The following is a 12,650-nucleotide window of genomic DNA, read 5'->3' on the forward strand; positions in this document are numbered from 1 at the left end:
AAACAATGTTGATTAAATAATAATAATAAATAAATTATAATAAGAAAGAATATGAATTTAATAAAAAATAATAATGAATGATGATAATAATAAAATAATAATAAAAAATAAATAAATAAATAAAAATTAAGACTAGGTTTAGATTTCTGCTCTTTGTCCATTATGTGTTTTCTCTCAGTTTGTGGCACTTAAGCACAAACTGTGCAGAGAGCTGTAGGGATTGTTCTTCCTCACCTAGGAGGGTTTTCATTTTTGAATTGTCGTCTAGACCTTTAAATTGTGGGTTTTTTTCTAGAAATTTAGGGTAAAAAGAATTTCTCAGTGGAGTATATTTGGTGCACCTCAGAAGGAAGTGTTTTTCATCTTCAATCTCCATGAGGTCACAGTGGGAGCAAATTCTTTGGTGTCTCTCTTGCCAGGATCTTTTATGCCGTCCAGTTTCAATTTGCAATTTATGGTCGCCCAATCTGTATTTTGTTAGGTAGCGACTTTGTGGTTGTTTTAATTTAATCAGATAATTTGCTAGTTCGTATTTTCGGTTTAATCTAAGGTAACAATTCATTTTCTTATTATGTTGGGCGTCTTCTAACCATTGGGAAATGTAGGCGTTTTTGTTGTTATTGTGGATTTCTTTTAGTAGTATTGGTTTTGTATCACTAATGTCATTGTCGTTTATAATCAAATTTAAGAGGTTGTCTTTATCTGGTTCTGCTGAATTTTCAAGTAGCGCTTTGTGGTTTAGATTTTGAGGGTCTGAACATTTTAAGTGCATCCAGAATTTTATGGATCTTTTTGTGATGGCCAGGGACATAGGGAAACGACCTAATTCAGCCCTGCAGGCATGGTTGGGTGTACTTCTATGTACATGTAGGAGGATTTTGCACAGCTCCATGTGTAAGATTTCTATTACAGATTTATCCCAAGATTTTTTGATCGCAGTAAAGCTGGACCCCAAATTTCTGAGCCATACAAGAGGATTGGTGTAATGACGGAGTCAATTATTTTTAGCCAAATTTTGATGGGGGGTTGGAATTTCTTTAAAGTTTTATGTATTGCATACACTGTAAAACCCGACAAGTTAATTGAACTCAAAAAAATTGGTGAAACCGATTACACAAAAAAATTTAAGTAATAGTAACTCGGTTTTGCTAAGTCAAAGAAACTTACCTTTTTTAATTAGTCTTCACTAGCAAATTTTGAGTGTGTTCAACAAGGTTTTTTTAAGTTAAAGAAACATCAACTACATGAGTTCACGGTAATTAATAAAATTAAGCTTAGATAGCTTAATTGGATTTATTGATGTCAGCCTGAAATATTTCATTTTGCTTCAACCAATTCTTTAAATTAAATGTAAAACTTAAAAGTTTTAATTTCCAGAAAGTTGAACAAACTTGTCAATTTTGATTAGTTTCAACTAAGGACTTGAAAGAAAATTATTAAAAAGGTTGACAAAGGCCAGTGAAATTCTTCTTAATCTTTTATTTTCATGTAAACCATGGAAACAAATACAGGTTGGAGTTCAGAACAGGGCTGTAGTGGAGGCTAAATTCAAATAAACACAGTTTAGATCAAGGGCATAAAGACTAGATAGATAGATAGATAGATAGATCGATAGACAGATAGATAGATAGATAGATAGATACTATCTATCTAGATAGATAGATAGATACTTTATGACAAATGCCTGACCAATGCTAGGAAATTCAACAATCATTTCAATCCAAAACAACAGGAGTCTTCTTTGGGCAGAGGGATGCATTTGCACTGTTCGTGCTGATCAGAATGAGTTCAACAGTAAGGTCCTCAATATCTGGGAACTCCGATTGAGAGACCTGAAGAAATGAACAAAGAACAATTGTGTGTTAATTGAATATCTAATAGGCATTACATGTCAAGTGATACCATGTCATATTAAGTTTAACATTTTATCTTCAAACTTTTCCAGGGCAGTTGCATTATTGAAATAATTACTTGAAATAATACTAAGTAACTTCCCTGGAGTTTCTTGGTGAAAAAACAAACAGAAAAACAAAAGCTTGAAATGTAACTCCAGCGTTATTCGACACATAGCCCTGTTGTTCGAGGTCACGGCTGTTCGTAAGAATAAAATTAAAAGAATTTAAAAAATTGGTGCAACATAGACTGAGTAGTGGCCCAGCAGCTATTGATAACCTACCAGGGAATTTGGCTTTAGTTTCAGTTCAGTTAAAATGCCTTGTTAGGTTAGTTTAAAGGGGTAGTTCAGGATTTTGGACATAGGACCTCATTTCCAAGTTACCAAGTGTGATATTACATTAATACACAGGATTAGGTGTTATAATCCCTTGTGCCAAGATCCAAGATAAAAACACAAGTTGGAGACCGTTTTCAACACGTTTCATCCAGTCCTTCTAGTTGCAGAGTTCGCAGGTGCTAGGCTGGCGCGAGTCAACAGTATGTGTAAGCCTGCCACTAAAAACAGTCTTACCCACTCCATAGTACACCGAGGCAAATAAATATAACGCCTGAATAGACGAGGACTGGGTGAAACGTGTTAAAAACGGTCTCCACTGATAAATAACACACTTGCTAACTTGGAAATTAGGTCCTATGTCCAAAATCCTGAACCACCCATTTAAGCTGCTGGACCAGTATTTGCTTTATGTTGTACTCAATTTTCTCATTGTTTTTCATTCGAATAGCATGCGTTGACCTCGAAACAACAGGCCATGGGTCGCTTAATGCCACAGTTACGCTTTAACTGTCATGTCAATAGAAAACATACTTACTTACATCCCATGTCTTTAGAAAAGTGGCATCATCCTCATGGAGGTAGAAAGGAAGGCCACGGAGCGTCACAGCACGTCGGATATTTACATCTGAGGATCCCTGCATGAGAAAACATGGAGTCAAGCCAGTTAATAACTACAAAATGCAATTCAATAGGATTACCTTTCTTTGATAGTACAGCTTCTGAAACCAAAGCATTCTTTTTATCTTAAGTCCATGGAGGAGTTGTAATCTACAAGACCTCTGCTTTCAAAGGGGGTCAAGCACTCTTAGTATGTGGAAACAGGGCCATTGTTAGTAGGCGGTGTGCAATTTCGAGCAAAAACTCAAAATAGGGGGGTAAGTGTAAAGATTTAAAACACATTTGGTCAGAACCACACATGAAATGAATCTATTCCAAGTATTTGTACAAAAGAAATGCTTACCTGGGATTCCAACATGATTGCAGGCCACCACCGAACCAATAGGCTATGTCTGCGGGGAAGGACGTCTGATATGATCTCCTTCCTTCTCAATGCCAATGTTGTTTGCATCAACTTCTGAATCTGTGAATTGAAGGACGAATACACATTTGAACATACTGACAATCTCTATTAGGACAATCCACCATCTCATGATGTCGCTTTAAATGCCACTTTAAATGCATCCTTAAATGGCCGAGAACAGTTTGCACATTAAATGGTTGTTTTCAACTACACAGCTGACATGCGAATAATACACATTCTGACTGAGCATGAACTGTGTGTGACCGTGTCAAATGAATTTAGGCTACTGACTTAAATGTGCAGACAGTCAGTAACATGACAGTGGACTAACGTTAATGGAGGAAACATTGCTAACATGCTGTAAACGATAATGTTGCAGGACCTGTGCCCTGTTATCAAGCAGTGCACCACAAAGCTTGCACTTCCAAGCTATTGTGTTAAATAGTGCTAACGGGGGTTAATTAGTTCATATTTTTAGTACTCACATTGGCAAATTGAGTTAGATCGCTGGCTGATCCAGCAAGTGCTGGCATACAGCAGCCAAATTCTTAGCTGCTAGTGCTAGCTAGTTCTAACCGGATAAAGTTACGTCACGTAGCCTAAGACAATATTTTCAAACATTCGGGTTTTTAAACAATATGATAAAGGACGTGCTTTAGGGTCAACATGCACCTCACTTTTCCACTTACGTTTAATTGCGGTTTTTCTCTCTTCTCGTCGTCTCCTCTCTCGTTGTCTATTTTCACTGCTCTTGTTCTCGTCTCTTGTCATCTGGTGGTCGACCGTTGCCGGCGTCGCTTGTCACTCGGCGTTGGTGCTGTACACAAGGTCCACGTATGGCAGAAGATCCGCCTACAAATTTGCTACAATTTGCGAAGTTTCCCACGCTTTCTATTTTTTCAAATTACTTAAAGCGGATGAGTGCTGTCAACTTAAAAGTTCAAATTTGTTCAAGTAACACAGACGATTAGAGTACTATTAACTTTTTTTCATTTTTGAGTGTTTACAAATCAAAAACATTGTTTTACTTGTACTGTTCGGTTTTACAGTGTAGAATACTCTTCGAGCTTTGTCTCTGAGCATTTTTATGCCTGTGCTGAAATTGCCTGAGGCGTTTATAGTTAGTCCTAAATATGTATAATTAGTTGTATGTTCTAGGATATCAGGGCCTAATTTGAATTGAAATTTACTTTTGGTTGATCGTGCTTTTTTTTGGAATATCATTATTTTTGTCTTACCTAAATTTACTTTTAAGGACCAGATCTGGCAAAATTGGTTTAAAATAGATAGATTCTGTCTTAAACCTTCTTCTGTAGGTGAGAGTAAGACTAGATCATCTGCAAACATAAGAAATTTGACATCTTTGTTGTATACATTTAGACCAGGTGCTGTTGAATTCTCTAGCATTGTGGCTAGTTCATTAATGTAAATGTTAAATAAAGTGGGGCTTAGGCTGCAGCCCTGTCTAACTCCTTGGCTTTGTCTAAAAAATTCTGTTCGCTTATTTCCTATTTTAATGCTGTTCTTGCTATTTTCATACATTGATTTTATTAAATCATAAGTTTTGCCTCCAATTCCAATTTCTAAAAGTTTCAAGAGCAAACCTCTATGCCAGATATGATCAAATGCTTTTTGAAAATCTACGAAGCATGCAAATATTTTTTGTTTTTTGGACTGATGTATGTGTTTATTTATTAGTGTCTGGAGTGTGTAGAGGTGGTCGGATGTTCGATATTTTGGCAGGAAACCAATTTGACTTTTGCTGAGAATGTTCTGATTGTCTAGAAATTTTAATATGCGGCTGTTGATGATACCGCAAAATAATTTCCCCAAGTTGCTTGTGATGCAAATGCCTCTGTAATTATTTGGGTCATATTTGTCGCCTGATTTAAAAATAGGGGTGACAAGGCCTATGTTCCAAGTGGTAGGGAAGAATCCGCTTTGTAGTGTCAAATTAAAAAGTTTTTTTATGGCCTCTTGCATCTGTAAATTGCTGAATTTCAGCATCTCTGTGGAGATACGATCAATCCCACAAGCTTTGCCAGATTTCAGTTTTTTAATTTGGTCTTTTATTTCTGTGATTGTAATGGGGAAGTCCAGGGGATTTTGGTATTCTTTAATGGTTTTTTCTAAGGATTCTTGTTTGGATATTATTAATTGTTGTTCAGGAATGAGTTCTCGACTTTCTGGGTTCTGGTGAAGATTTTTAAAGTAAGACAGCCATATCGTCCCCTTAGAATTATAGGGTTCTATCTACGTTCTGAGTAGTTCTGAGATCTTGAGCTTCAAAGTTTTAGAATTCCATAGAGTTATATTGATCAGTTGAACAAGACTCTTTAGATATAATGTCCAAAAATGTATACAACTACAAGAAACACCTCACCTCACATTTTTAAGGTGTCACAGAATAAGAATATGCCAATAACTCAATTTTGACAAAAATGTCAGATAGAACCTTGTAATTCTAAGGGGACGATATATTACCATTTTTGATTGGTGTTTCAAATTTATCTGTTTTTGTTAATTTTTTCCAATTTGACCAAAAGGTGTTTTGGTTTATTGATTGTTCAAGTTTGCTTAGTTCTCTGTTCATATACTCAAACTTTTTGTTTTGTAATAATTGTTTATAATGTTTTAGTTCAAGATGATAGTTCTCTCTACCTTCTATATCATTTGGGTTTCGGTGTTTATGATTGGATAGCTGTCTTCACTTTTTCCTAGATAGATCACATTCCCTATCAAACCATTCTTCTTTACTTTTTACTTTCTTTCTCTTCATTTTATTTGTTTGTTTTAAATTAGATTTTTTTGCCAATTTGATAAATATATTATTTAAATGATCACAGGCCATGTTCACGCTAGTTTCATTATGTTCATATTGGGTCGATATGAAATTTTCAATCCTACATTCATTGTCATGATCTTGAATGACTGTTTCATATAGTGCTATATTTTTTTCTGTCCAACAGAAAGTTCTAGGTAGGGGTATTAGGTTTGGCTCAGGAATTTGAGGATCTAATTGAGTATCTGACCATTTTAGGTGTAGGATTGCCTGACAATGATCAGAAATTGGTAATTGTGGCATTATCATAAATGCTGTTATGATTTCAGGGTCTAGGTCGGTGATGTTGTAGTCAACCACAGAGCTACCAAGGGAAGAGGAAAATGTAAATCTTCCAAAGGAATCTCCTCTAAATCTACCATTAACAATATATACACCTAGGCTTTTACACAATCGCAGCAGTTTTGTTCCACTGGCATTGGTGGTACCATCAAAACTTTGCCTCTGTATATTAACTTTTTGGTTGTACAGAGTTTCACTACGAAATATGTGATTGTCACCTTCTATGGCAACATAGTCTATTTCTTTACCGGTCCTGGCATTAAGATCACCACAGAGTAATACTTTTCCCACAGATTGGAAATAATTTATTTCACTCACAAGAGTGTCAAAAAGACTATCATCATAATGTGGGGAGGTGGATGGTGGTATATACACTGCACAGAGGTAGAGGTCTTGGCATAGATTTAAAAGTTCTTTCTTAATTTTGAGCCACAAGTGTGAATTGCCTTTTTTGATAAGGGTTATTTTGTTTTTGTATTCAGCCTTGAACCAGATTAAAATACCCCCTGAATTTCTGCCATTTTTTATGTGGCTTTGCTTGAGTGAGGGTAATGACATTTCTATATAGTTGTGTGGGCAATGAGCAGATTCATCTCTCCAAGTCTCTAAAAGAATAATGATATCTATGTTCTCAATACTAATACTAAAATCAGGGTTGGTTGTTTTACAACCAAAGACAGAGGAAAATAGTCCTTGAATATTCGGTAACACTTTATTTGAAGGGGTCTACATAAGGGTGACATGTAATCGTCATAATAATGACATGACACATGTCATGCACATTAATGTGTCCTATTAGTACCCCGTCTGGTACAAATATCAATGTATGCTATTCGTACCCCGGTGCATACAGCAATGTGTTCTATTAGTACCTCGTCTGGTACAAATATCAATGTATGCTATTCGTACCCCGGTGCACACAGCAATGTGTTCTATTAGTACATACCTAGTAGTACCTTATTGATCACACAATGTAGTAATATTTTTTTTTTAAAAACAAGCAACATGTTTTTTTTGATGTTACATAACAGAGTGTGAATAGCTCAGCTGTGTAATCACTCTGTATAAGGTATGCTGTTTGCATCAATGTACAGTTAGAAGTGGATGCTATTCGTAGCCAGGTGTTTATAGTACTGCATGCTATTTACACCCTGGTGCATGAACTAGCTAATTGTTGCAATCAAAACTTCCGTTTGAGAACCGATTTCTTATTCAAATTGCGCGCCTTCTCTCCAGAGACGTTGGTACACATGCACACTCCGCCAAAACGCATCACACGGGAATCGAACCCCGGTCTCCCACGTGTAAGACCTTGCCTGTGACCACTGCACTATCTGCTTCGATGAAAATTGCGATTTGCAGGTAAACTTAGAGTTTATAGGCCTGAACGTTATATTCACGAAATTTCTGTTAGCTAACAAACTGACGGTTGTATGTGTTCACTGAACAAAGATTATGAAAATAAAACACAACTTTTCCATCTCAACTTTAATTTGAACAGATATTAGTGCTGAAACCGTTCAGAATTCTTCACTTTCTGCTGACGAAAAAACGAATGTCGGCCATGTTTTTTGGGCACGCGAGCAACATGTTTTTTGTTGTTATGTAACAGGGTGTGAATAGCCCAGTTGTGTGGGCAAGGCTATTCGTACCAGGGGTACGAATAGACACTCCGAATCTTTTTTCACAGTTTGAAATAGCATAATTTCTCCAGCAGAGGGGAAATATAGCTAATCCTGCCAAGTTTCCCTTTAAAAGAGTTTATTTCAGCAATTTTGCAAAACCAATATACATGGACATGTTACCATGCCAGCTAACCTAACTGTGCATGTGGAAGATGCTTTAAACTATTCACATACTAGTCTTTAAGCACCATTTCATTGCCATAATTTCTGCAGCTTTTTCAAATTATGCACGAGTCTACCCAACACACCATTATGATGGCGGATTCCTAACCAGTAGTACCATTCAATCATTTTAAGGTGTGTTTTGAGGGACTGAGGGGTTTGATTCCCCCTGAGACGCCATATTTGGTTTTTGTATGTCTGCAATGCACGTTCAATATGTTCAATATGTATATCCAATTTATGACAGCCAATTTTCAGGCTCATCACTTCATAAACCTAGAAGATAAGTCAGGCCAAACACAGTTACAGTATATGTCAAGTTGTCATGACAATATCATGCCAAACACTTTGTATTTCTTTCTTGGCTACTGTTGTCATGACAATGTTGTAAACGGGTTACATTTTCTTGGCTAATGTCAAGTTGTCATGACAAAGACACCGTCAAATAATGTCATCTTGGCTAATGTCAAGTTGTTATAATGATGACACCCAAACAATGTCAACTTGACATTCCAAAAACCAAATGACACATTATGACAACAGTCATAAACATCAATAATGTGTCATTAATTTGCATGACATGTGTCATGTCATTCTTATGACGGTTACATGTCACCCTTATGTAGACCCCTTCAAATAAAGTGTTACCGAATATTCCAAGTACTTATTTAAAAAAAAGCTATTTTAGAATTTGAAAAGTTAGGTTGTGAATATTGCAATGAAGTTGGCTCACATCATCTAGATGTCTAACTAAATGCATTTAAGACCTATATTGGTATCTATACAGAAGTTGGCTCACATCATCTAGATGTCTAACTAAATGCATTTAAGACCTATATTGGTATCTATACAGAAGTTGGATCACATCATCTAGATGTCTAACTAAATGCATTTAAGACCTATATTGGTATCTATACAGAAGTTGGATCACATTATCTAGATGTCTAACTAAATGGATTTAAGACCTATATTGGTATCTATACAGAAGTTGGATCACATTATCTAGATGTCTAACTAAATGGATTTAAGACCTATATTGGTATCTATACAGAAGTTGGATCACATCATCTAGATGTCTAACTAAATGGATTTAAGACCTATATTGGTATCTATACAAAAGTATACTGTAGGAGAGTTTTGTAGTAGGACTAAAATTAAATTAAACAGGAAGTCTTAACTATTGAAAAAATAAAAATAAAAAATAAAAGTATGAAAATAAATAAACAAATAAATCCTACAAAATTGTGTGAAATACCATTAGGAACTGACAGTTGTAGGTAATCATGTTCATTTTTGAAAAATATGAATCCATATGTCTTAGTACACACACACTCACAAACACACGTACACACTCACACACAAACAAAAACTCACAAATCAACATATAAACACCTACACAAATTACATATAGGACTACCTATATGCATACAAATAATACAGCTAGACAAACACATAACACTCAAAACAAATTTAGACACACAACACATATTTGATCATGCAAACAAACATTACAGACATACATTCAAACATCACAAACATTCAAAAGTCACATACACAGCATGTTAGAATACAAACATGTCATGTACGTAATATCTCCATACACACACGCACACACACGCACACACACACACACACACAAACACACACACAAACACAAACTGATAAAGACAAAAAGAGACAAACAACGCGCAGACATGTACATACGGCTCTACCTAAGGTAACAACCATAGTACACAGACATCACATAAAATACAATTTATGTACGACATAGACAGACAACATAAACATACTCATTCACATGTCTACAAGTGCACACATACATGTATCATCACACCTATATGTAAGAGTTGTACAAGTACACAAATAAGTACTAACATATATATCAGACATATCTATTAATGTACATGTAATTCCTAGAACTATCAATCACTGTCTGTTAACATAATAATTTGTTGCACAACAGTGTGAAAAACTCTTTAATTTGTTGTTGTTGGTCATTTAGATTCTGTGTCGCAGGTTTAGCTAGTACTGATGCGTAACTTGGGTTGATATTACTTTGATTTGGCGTAGACACACCTGTTGTCTGTCTGGAACCAGTAGGCCTATACCATTGGGAATCAAAGTGAGGGACACCTGACCTGGGTGGATTTGGGGAGTAGGTGGGTTGTGTGTCCCTGTGTTTGTTGTAGTTCTGGGGATATATTGCTGTTGTAACCCTGGGTCTTGTATTTTTGTAGGTTGTGCGAGAAGCATCAGGCCTAGATGTTCCTGTTGTGCGTGGAGGATTGTAACTTCTTTCTCTGTGGATGGGAGTCCGCTTTCTTCTTAAAACACTGTCTTTTATTTCTCTTGCCAGCAAGCTTACTCCTTTTTTGTTTAGGTGGACTGTGTCAAAAAGATGTTTTGGAGAGATGTCTTCATGTAGGATTATATCAACGTTTTGGATGTTCCTGCAGGCATTGTACAGTCATTTATTTGTTTCTTCAATGATGTGCTGGGGAGTGTCAGATCTGGGCAGAATGGTAGACAATGAAATTTGAGTTTCAGGGAATTTTTTTCTAGCCTGTGTGACCACCTCTGTAATTCTTTTAACCACGCTATGGTTTTTAGATGTCGAGAGATCATTTGTACCAGTGTGGATTATGAGATGTTTCAGGCTATTTGATTTAATTTTCTGAATATTTTCCAAAGCTGAGGTTGTGTTTGGACTTCTGATTTTTTCAGCTTTCGATGAAGGGAAAAGTCGCCTCATATTTATATATTTCCCATTTGAGTCACATAGAAGCAAAATGTCCGCATCAGAATTAATGTTTTCATGGGGCAGGATGTTACCATTTTGGAAAGTCTTTTGGGGAATGCAAGAATCCATCTTCTGGGTTACCTTCTCTTCTGTTGGTGTTGGTATCTCGGTGGATGGTGTGGATGGATTTACGCAGGCCTGGTGTTTTGGCAAAGTCTGTTTCGTCTCATTCCATTCTCGACATACAGTGACCATGATGTTTTCTAGCTCAGAGTGTTGGAGCTCTTTCATCCTGCGCAGTTCCACCCGTAGACATTTGTTGTCTTCTTCTAGCTCTCTGAGGGCACCATGTAGCTCTCTAATCTCGTCCCGCTGCTGTCTCACCATAGTCCACAGTTCATCACCTGGCTGAACGGATTGCAACTGCTTTTGTTGAACAGGAACATGTCTTTGAAGATTGGACATCATCTCTTTGAGTTCAACAAATTCTCTTTCGAGAGTGTGGATGTTTTCTTTAATGTTGTTGATGTTATTCAGCGTTCTTGGTGAGATGTTATCACCGCCTGTGGGGGAAGTCTCTGCTGTACATCTAATGGTAGGCCTGAGTGGTGTCTTGCTTTGAATATCTGTTTCAGAGTTGTTTTCTTTCATTTTTCCACTAGCAAGGTCTTTCACACTTTGGAAGCTCTGCTGAAAATTGTCCAAACTGTTCTCTGAGCCTTGTACCATTACTGTACCATTATGATAGATGTTAATTGTCATGTATGGACTCATGAAATCATCGTCTTCATGTACAGTAATTTGCCGACCTTTGCTTATTCCGTTTTTTTTTACATTTGTGTAAGTCTGGCAGAGAGCTGCGTGCCAGGCTGCAGGGTTATGGGTGAAGAATATAAAGTTTGTGATTGTTTTGATATTTCCCACCATAGCAAAGTCAGCTTTGAGTGTTTCCGGATTGTTTCTCAGTTCTTTTAATTTGAATGCTCTCTTTGCTTTGTTAGAAAGATCTTCGGGATATCGGATTTCATAATCCTGCACCGACGTGCTGAGAGCGTAGGACGTTAAAGCTGCTACATTTGTAACATTTTGAATAATGCTAGCAGCGTCAGTCTGTGATTGTATCATTCTCCACAATCAAGTCACGGAAACTTTTCAGGGGAAGTAAACACAAAGATAATTGGGATCTTGCCTGAAAACGACAGAGGGATCTTGTTGCTGTAGATGAATCCCACGGAATCAGTCCTGTTTTGTTGCTTGACTGTTTTCTTGAAGTTAGCGGTTAGCTTGGTTTGTGTTACGTTTGTAACATTAACATTCCCAGATAGCAAGCACACGTTGTCACAACGTTGCCATTGGTTGGCAGTGTCGGAGGTGGAATTTCAACGTTGAAACAATGTCACAACAACCGCAGCGCCTCAAGCAATTGTATATAGAATGTTGGTTTATAGAATGTTGGATTGTTCTGCGACAAGCTGCGTCAAACAAAAATATTTAGAGGATCTACAACGTTGAAACACAGTCACGCCAACGGCAGTCCACCGACTGGCTGCAACTGCAGCGAATGTCAACAACGCAAGATTTCGGGTTTTATTATTTATTATTATTATTTATTGCATTTGTGAGATAATTTTAGAAGTTTGTAAGTTAAAGGCCTCTTAAAACAAGAGGATTTACAACGTTGAAAC

At 36.7% G+C, this 12,650-nt stretch overlaps 1 long non-coding RNA gene across 2 annotated transcripts; it reads right to left on the reverse strand.

Annotated features, from left to right (window-relative positions):
* Positions 1–1,459: 1,459 nt before the first annotated feature.
* Positions 1,460–4,305, reverse strand: LOC143126115 (uncharacterized). 2 transcript variants are annotated; one of them, XR_012987376.1, is made up of 4 exons: positions 3,944–4,305; positions 3,195–3,314; positions 2,773–2,868; positions 1,460–1,832 (listed from the first exon to the last, which is right to left on the reverse strand). It is a non-coding gene; the product is annotated as an uncharacterized LOC143126115 (long non-coding RNA). The 2 variants fall into 2 exon arrangements; XR_012987375.1 differs by having other exon boundaries at positions 2,769–2,868.
* Between the last annotated feature and the right edge of the window lie 8,345 nt (positions 4,306–12,650).

This window comes from Alosa pseudoharengus, unplaced genomic scaffold (genome assembly GCF_046254945.1).
Source record: "Alosa pseudoharengus isolate Yale_2024_CS ecotype anadromous, Long Island Sound unplaced genomic scaffold, YU_APseudo_1.1 YU_APseudo_1.1_scf_16, whole genome shotgun sequence".
Taxonomy (NCBI): Eukaryota; Metazoa; Chordata; class Actinopteri; order Clupeiformes; family Clupeidae; genus Alosa; species Alosa pseudoharengus.